Below are 8345 nucleotides of genomic sequence, written 5' to 3' on the forward strand. Positions count from 1 at the left end.
ACTCAGAGAGGTCTATGCATGTGAGAGGCTGAAAGCAAGGTCGACTCGGAGCGGTCTATGCATCAGGCGCGCTTGGGGCGACTACCAGTGCCAACCCCTTATCCCGCGACGCGTCCGACAAAGAGAACGTTCCAAGGCGGCAGAGGAGGTTACCAGCCGAAGGATGCAGTAGCGATAACAGGTATAGTTCCGCGGCGGCCGAGAAGACTCACCGCATAGGAATCGGGATGCGAGGCGAAGGATGCGCCGGGAAGGCCCCGACGACTAGGAAGAGGCTGCAGGGCCGCCTCGGAATGGTCCAAGCATCGGACGCGATTGGGACGACTACCAGTGCCAACCCCTTATCCCGCGATGCGTCCGATACACAGATAGTTCCAACGCGGCCGAGGAGCCTCACCGCATATCAATCGGGGTGCGAGGCGAGGGATGGGGCGGGAAGGCCCCAACGGCTACACGGAAGAGGCTTCAGGGCCACCTCGGTATGGTCCAAGCATCGGACGCGCTTGGGGCGACTACCAGTGCCAACCCCTTATCCCGCGATGCGTCCGATACACAGAAGGTTGCAAGGCGGCCGAGGAGCCTCACCGCATAGCAATCGGGGGTGCGAGGCGACGGATGCGGCGAGATGGCCCCAATGGCTAGACGGAAGAGGCTTCAGGGCCGCCTCGGAATGGTCCGAGCATCGGACGCGCTTGGGGCGACTACCAGTGACAACCCCTTATCCCGCGATGCGTCCGATACGAAGACGGTTCCAAGGCGGCCGAGGAGCCTCACCGCATAGCAATCGGGGGTGCGAGGCGACGGATGGCCCCAACGGCTAGACGGAAGAGGCTTCAGGGCCGCCTCGGAATGGTCCAAGCATCGGACGCGCTTGGGGCGACTACCAGTGACAACCCCTTATCCCGCGATGCGTCCGATTCGAAGATGGTTCCAAAGCGGCCGAGGAGCATCACCGCATAGCAATCGGGGTGCGAGGTGGGGGATGCGGCGAGATGGCCCCAACGGCTAGACGGAAGAGGCTGCAGGGCCGCCTCGGAATAGTCCAAGCATCGGACGCGCTTGGGGCGACTACCAGTGACAACCCCTTATCCTGCGATGCGTCCGATACGAAGATAGTTCCAAGGCGGTCGAGGAGCCTCACCGCATAGCAATCGGGGTGCGAGGTGGGGGATGCGGCGAGATGGCCCAAACGGCTAGACGAAAGAGGCTGCAGGGCCGCCTCGGAATAGTCCAAGCATCGGACGCGCTTGGGGCGACTACCAGTGACAACCCCTTATCCCGCGATGCGTCCGATACGAAGATAGTTCCAAGGTGGCCCAGGAGCCTCACCGCATAGCAATCCGGGTGCAAGGGGGGGGATGCGGCGAGATGGCCCCAACGGCTAGACGGAAGAGGCCACAGGGCCGCCTCGAAATAGTCCAAGCATCGGAGCCTCACCGCATAGCAATCCGGGTGCAAGGGGGGGGATGCGGCGAGATGGCCCCAACGGCTAGACGGAGGAGGCCACAGGGCCGCCTTGGAATAGTCCAAGCATCGGACGCGCTTGGGGCGACTACCAGTGACAACCCCTTATCCCGCGATGCGTCCGATACGAAGATAGTTCCAAGGCGGCCGAGGAGCCTCACCGCATAGCAATCGGGGTGCGAGGTGGGGGATGCGGCGAGATGGCCCCAACGGCTAGACGGAAGAGGCTGCAGGGCCGCCTCGGAATAGTCCAAGCATCGGACGCGCTTGGGGCGACTACCAGTGACAACCCCTTATCCCGCGATGCGTCCGATACGAAGATAGTTCCAAGGCGGCCGAGGAGCCTCACCGCATAGCAATCGGGGTGCGAGGTGGGGGATGCGGCGAGATGGCCCCAACGGCTAGACGGAAGAGGCTGCAGGGCCGCCTCGGAATAGTCCAAGCATCGGACGTGCTTGGGGGGACTACCAGTGACAACCCCTTATCTCGCGATGCGTCCGATACGAAGATAGTTCCAAGGCGGCCGAGGAGCCTCACCGCATAGCAATCGGGGTGCGAGGTGGGGGATGCGGCGAGATGGCCCCAACGGCTAGACGGAAGAGGCCACAGGGCCGCCTCGGAATAGTCCAAGCATCGGACGCAGCTTGGGGCGACTACCAGTGACAACCCCTTATCCCGCGATGCGTCCGATACGAAGATAGTTCCAAGGCGGCCGAGGAGCCTCACCGCATAGCAATCGGGGTGCGAGGTGGGGGATGCGGCGAGATGGCCCCAACGGTTAGACGAAAGAGGCTGCAGGGCCGCCTCGGAATAGTCCAAGCATCGGACGCGCTTGGGGCGACTACCAGTGACAACCCCTTATCCCGCGATGCGTCCGATACGAAGATAGTTCCCAGGCGGCCGAGGAGCCTCACCGCATAGCAATCGGGGTGCGAGGCGAGGGATGCGGCGAGATGGCCCCAAAGGCTAGACGGAAGAGGCTGCAGGGCCGCCTCGGAATAGTCCAAGCATCGGACGCGCTTGGGGTGACTACCACTGCCAACCCCTTATCCCGCGATGCGTCCGATACGAAGATAGTTCCGAGGCAGCCGAGGAGGTGGGGGATGCGGCGAGATGGCCCCAACGGCTAGACGGAAGAGGCTGCAGGGCCGCCTCGGAATAGTCCAAGCATCGGACGTCCTTGGGGCGACTACCAGTGACAACCCCTTATCCCGCGATGCGTCCGATACGAAGATAGTTCCCAGGCGGCCGAGGAGCCTCACTGCATAGCAATCGGGGTGCGAGGTGAGGGATGCGGCGAGATGGCCCCAAAGGCTAGACGGAAGAGGCTGCAGGGCCGCCTCGGAATAGTCCAAGCATCGGACGCGCTTGGGGCGACTACCACTGCCAACCCCTTATCCCGCGATGCGTCCGATACACAGATAGTTCCGAGGCAGCCAAGGAGGTGGGGGATGCGGCGAGATGGCCCCAACGGCTAGACGGAAGAGGCTGCAGGGCCGCCTCGGAATAGTCCAAGCATCGGACGCGCTTGGGGCGACTACCAGTGACAACCCCTTATCCCGCGATGCGTCCGATACGAAGATAGTTCCCAGGCGGCCGATGAGCCTCACCGCATAGCAATCGGGGTGCGAGGCGAGGGATGCGGCGAGATGGCCCCAAAGGCTACACGGAAGAGGCTGTAGGGCCGCCTCGGAATAGTCCAAGCATCGGACGCGCTTGGGGCGACTACCACTGCCAACCCCTTATCCCGCGATGCGTCCGATACACAGATAGTTCCGAGGCGGCCGAGGAGCCTCACAGCATAGCAATCGTGGTGCGAGGTGGGGGATGCGGCGAGATGGCCCCAACGGCTGACGAAAGAGGCTTCAGGGCCGCCTCGGAATGGTCCAAGCATCGGACGCGCTTGGGGCGACTACCACTGCCAACCCCTTATCCCGCGATGCGTCCGATACACAGATAGTTCCGAGGCGGCCGAGGAGCCTCACAGCATAGCAATCGGGGTGCGAGGCGAGGGATGCGGCGAGAAAGCCCCAACGGCTAGAGGGAAGAGGCTTCAGGTCCGCCTCGGAATGGTCCAAGCATCGGACGCGCTTGGGGCGACTACCAGTGACAACCCCTTATCCCGCGACGCGTCCGATACACAGATAGTTCCAAGGCGGCCGAGGAGCCTCACCGCATAGCAATCGGGGTGCGAGGCGAGGGATGCGGCGAGAAGGACCCAACGGCTAGACGGAAGAGGCTTCAGGGCCGCCTCGGAATGGTCCAAGCATCGGACGCGCTTGGGGCGACTACCAGTGACAACCCCTTATCCCGCGACGCGTCCGATACACAGATAGTTCCAAGGCGGCCGAGGAGCCTCACCGCATAGCAATCGGGGTGCGAGGCGAGGGATGCGGCGAGAAGGACCCAACGGCTAGACGGAAGAGGCTTCAGGGCCGCCTCGGAATGGTCCAAGCATCGGACGCGCTTGGGGCGACTACCAGTGACAACCCCTTATCCCGCGACGCGTCTGATACACAGATAGTTCCAAGGCGGCCGAGGAGCCTCACCGCATAGCAATCGGGGTGCGAGGCGAGGGATGCGGCGAGAAGGACCCAACGGCTAGACGGAAGAGGCTTCAGGGCCGCCTCGGAATGGTCCAAGCATCGGACGCGCTTGGGGCGACTACCAGTGACAACCCCTTATCCCGCGACGCGTCCGATACACAGATAGTTCCAAGGCGGCCGAGGAGCCTCACCGCATAGCAATCGGGGTGCGAGGCGAGGGATGCGGCGAGAAGGACCCAACGGCTAGACGGAAGAGGCTTCAGGGCCGCCTCGGAATGGTCCAAGCATCGGACGCGCTTGGGGCGACTACCAGTGACAACCCCTTATCCCGCGACGCGTCCGATACACAGATAGTTCCAAGGCGGCCGAGGAGCCTCACCGCATAGCAATCGGGGTGCGAGGCGAGGGATGCGGCGAGAAGGACCCAACGGCTAGACGGAAGAGGCTTCAGGGCCGCCTCGGAATGGTCCAAGCATCGGACGCGCTTGGGGCGACTACCGTTGCCAACCCCTTATCCCGCGATGCGTCTGATACACAGATAGTTCCGAGGCGGCCGAGGAGCCTCACCGCATAGCAATCGGGTTGCGAGGCAGATTATTGGGAAGGGAACCCCCTGGGATGCGGCTCAAGCAGTGCCCAAAGGGACTGGAATGCGGAATCACATCGAGAGACCCAAATGCTATACGAGGGCTCAAATCGAATTATCGATTTGGCCACGACATGGACGCATCGGAACGACTACCTTTGCCGAACCACTCGCAATTGCATCCATACCGAAACCAATAGACATTTCCGTTAGAGCCCTCGCATAGCATTCGGGAATCTCGCATGCCCCTCTAAATCGACCAATGCTGGCGCTCAATGAAAATCCGAGCGCTACCACCGTTCGAGCGCCAGCATTGGTCGAGTTAGAGGGGCACGGGGGAGAATGCTCCAGTCAACACCTCCCCTATATAAGTTATTTGTCCGATTCTCGCACAACCGTAGTCTGCCTCGTCGAATCAAACAACGGTCCCAGATTCCGACTTCCGTTCCGTAGAGACCCAAAAGCTAGATGGAGGCTCGCAAGAAAGAGAGTCGGCACATAGCAATCAGGTTTCTCGAACGTTTAGGGACCGAGCTCACTTGCGGATAGGGCAAAATCCGCCAAGCAACCCAAAAGCTAGACGGGGGCTCGAATCGAATCGCCTAGGCGGCCACAACAACGACGTGTTAGATCGACTACCAGTGCCAAACCATTCAGCAAGACTAGTTTGTGTCGAGGCCGGATAGAGATTCTCAGAGAGCGCCCGCATAGCATTTAGGAGACCTGCCGCGTCCCTCACACTCGACAAATGGTGGTGCACGTTTATAAATCCGAGCGATCCCAACCCTTTCAAGCACCAACATCGGTCGAGATAGAGGGGCACGGAGGGGGCTGCGTGAGACAACACAGTCCCCTATATAAGTTATTTGTCCGATTCTCACACATCCGAAGAATGGTCATCAAATCGGACAACAGCCCAAACTTCCGACTTCCGTCCCAGAAAGCCCAAGAGCTATCTAAAACGTTCATGGCCGGAACTCGATCGCGGCTATACCAGTCCGCCAAGCAACCCAAAAGCTAGACTGGAGCTCTAGTTGAATCACCTCTGTGGCCACTGCAAGGACGTGTTGGAGCGACTACCATTGCCGAACCATTCCGCAGGTCGAGTCCATACCAAGGCCGCATAGAGATTCACGATGAGCTCCTGCATAGCAATCAGGAGACTTGCCGTGTCCATCACAATCGATAAATCCTGGTGCAAGATTTTTGCATCCGAGCTCTCCAACCAGTAGAGCACCAGCATCAATCGACATAAACGGGCACGGGGGGAGGATGCTCGAGAACACTACCTCCCCTATATAAGTTATTTGTCCGATTCTCAAGCAGCCGAAGTCTGGTCATCGAATCGGGTCAAAGACCACAACTTCCGACTTTACCCACAATGCAAGTCATCGAATCGAACATCGGCCCCCGAGTCGGACTCCATGCGTATGTCAGGTCATCGGACCCAAATTCTGCCTTCCTGCGCATGGCGGGCCATCAATATCAACTCGGTCATCGGACCCAAACTCCGCCTTTCTGCGTATGGCACGCCTTCAAATCGGTCATCGGACCCAAATTCCGCCTTCCTATGCATGGCGGGCCATCAACATCAACTCGGTCATCGGACCCAAATTCCGCCTTTCTGCGCATGGCACGCCATCAACTCGGTCATCGGACCCAAATTCCGCCTTCCTGCGCATGGCAGGTCATCGGACACAAATTCAGACCTCGCGAATATGCATACGTATCGAATCGGTCATCGGACCCAACTTCCGACTTCATCCATACTGTAGGGTCTCTGAGGTTGGCGCGGTGCGCTCAACCCGGGGAGTCGACCCATCGAAGCATACACCTCCCCTATATAAGCTATTTGTCCGATTCCCACACCTGTGTAGTTTGCACCTCTGACCAGGACATCGACCCCAACTTCCGAACTCGACTGCAACGACGGCACCAGCGCCTTGGTGCGCACCTTGCGACGCACAGTCCCAACATTCGCCTTCCTGCACATGGCAGGTCATCGGACCCAAATTCCGACCTCGCGAGTATGCCTACATATCGAATCGGTCATCGGACCCAACTTCCGACTTCATCCATACCGTAGGGTCTTTGAGGTTGGCGCGGTGCGCTCAACCCGGGGAGTCGACCCAACGAAGCATACACCTCCCCTATATAAGCTATTTGTCCGATTCCCACACCTGTGTAGTTTGCACCTCCGATCAGGACATCGACCCCAACTTCCGAACTCGCCTGCAACGACCGAACCAGCGCCTTGGTGCGCACCTTGCAACGCACAGTGCCAACATTCGCCTTCCTCAACATGGCAGGTCATCGGACCCAAATTCCGACCTCGCGAGTATGCCTACATATCGAATCGGTCATCGGACCCAACTTCCGACTTCATCCATACCGTAGGGTCTTTGAGGTTGGCGCGGTGCGCTCAACCCGGGGAGTCGACCCAACGAAGCATACACCTCCCCTATATAAGCTATTTGTCCGATTCCCACACCTGTGTAGCTTGCACCTCCGATCAGGACATCGACCCCAACTTCCGAACTCGACTAAAAAGACCGCACCAGCGCCTTGGTGTGCACCTTGCAACGCACAGTGCCAACATTCGCCTTCCTACACATGGCAGGTCATCGGACCCAAATTCCGACCTCATGAGCATACCTACTAATCGAATCGGTCATCGGACCCAACTTCCGACTTCATCCATACCGTAGGGTCTTTGAGGTTGGCGCGGTGCGCTCAACCTGGGGAGTCGACCCATCGAAGCATACACCTCCCCTATATAAGCTATTTGTCCGATTCCGACACCTGTGTAGTTTGCACCTCCGCTCAGGACATCGACCCCAACTTCCGAACTCGCCTGCAACGACCGAACCAGCGCCTTGGTGCGCACCAAAAGTGCGCACTTTTGGTGCGCACCAAAAGTGCGCACTTTTGGAGGGCACTTTTTGGAGGGCACTTTTCTGCGCTCCAAAGGTGCGCACTTTTGGAGGGCACTTTTTGGAGGGCACTTTTCTGCGCTCCAAAGGTGCGCACTTTTGGAGGGCACTTTTTGGAGGGCACTTTTCTGCGCTCCAAAGGTGCGCACTTTTGGAGGGCACTTTTTGGAGGGCACTTTTCTGCGCTCCAAAGGTGCGCACTTTTGGAGGGCACTTTTTGGAGGGCACTTTTCTGCGCTCCAAAGGTGCGCACTTTTGGAGGGCACTTTTTGGAGGGCACTTTTCTGCGCTCCAAAGGTGCGCACTTTTGGAGGGCACTTTTTGGAGGGCACTTTTCTGCGCTCCAAAGGTGCGCACTTTTGGAGGGCACTTTTTGGAGGGCACTTTTCTGCGCTCCAAAGGTGCGCACTTTTGGAGGGCACTTTTGTGCACTCCAAAGGTGCGCACTTTTGGAGGGCACTTTTCCTGCGCTCCAAAGGTGCACACCTAGGTGAGCACCTTCGACCACACCTTGTAGCACACCAAACTCTGACTTTCGACTTCATCCGCAATGCAGGGTCTTTGAGGTTGGCGCAATGCGCACAACCAGGGGAGTCGACCCATCAAACCCAACACCTCCCCTATATAAGCTATTTGTCTGATTCTCATACATGCGTAGCCTGCAAGAGCAATTAGGACATCGACCCCAACTTTCGGCTTCTAAACGAAAACAAGGTCTTTGAGGTTGGCGCAGTGCGCACAACCAGGGGAGTCAACCCACCGAATGCAACACCTCCCCTATATAAGCTATTTGTCTGATTCTCATACATGCGTAGA

This window comes from Cryptomeria japonica, unplaced genomic scaffold, assembly GCF_030272615.1.
Source record: "Cryptomeria japonica unplaced genomic scaffold, Sugi_1.0 HiC_scaffold_20, whole genome shotgun sequence".
NCBI classification, from domain to species: Eukaryota; Viridiplantae; Streptophyta; class Pinopsida; order Cupressales; family Cupressaceae; genus Cryptomeria; species Cryptomeria japonica.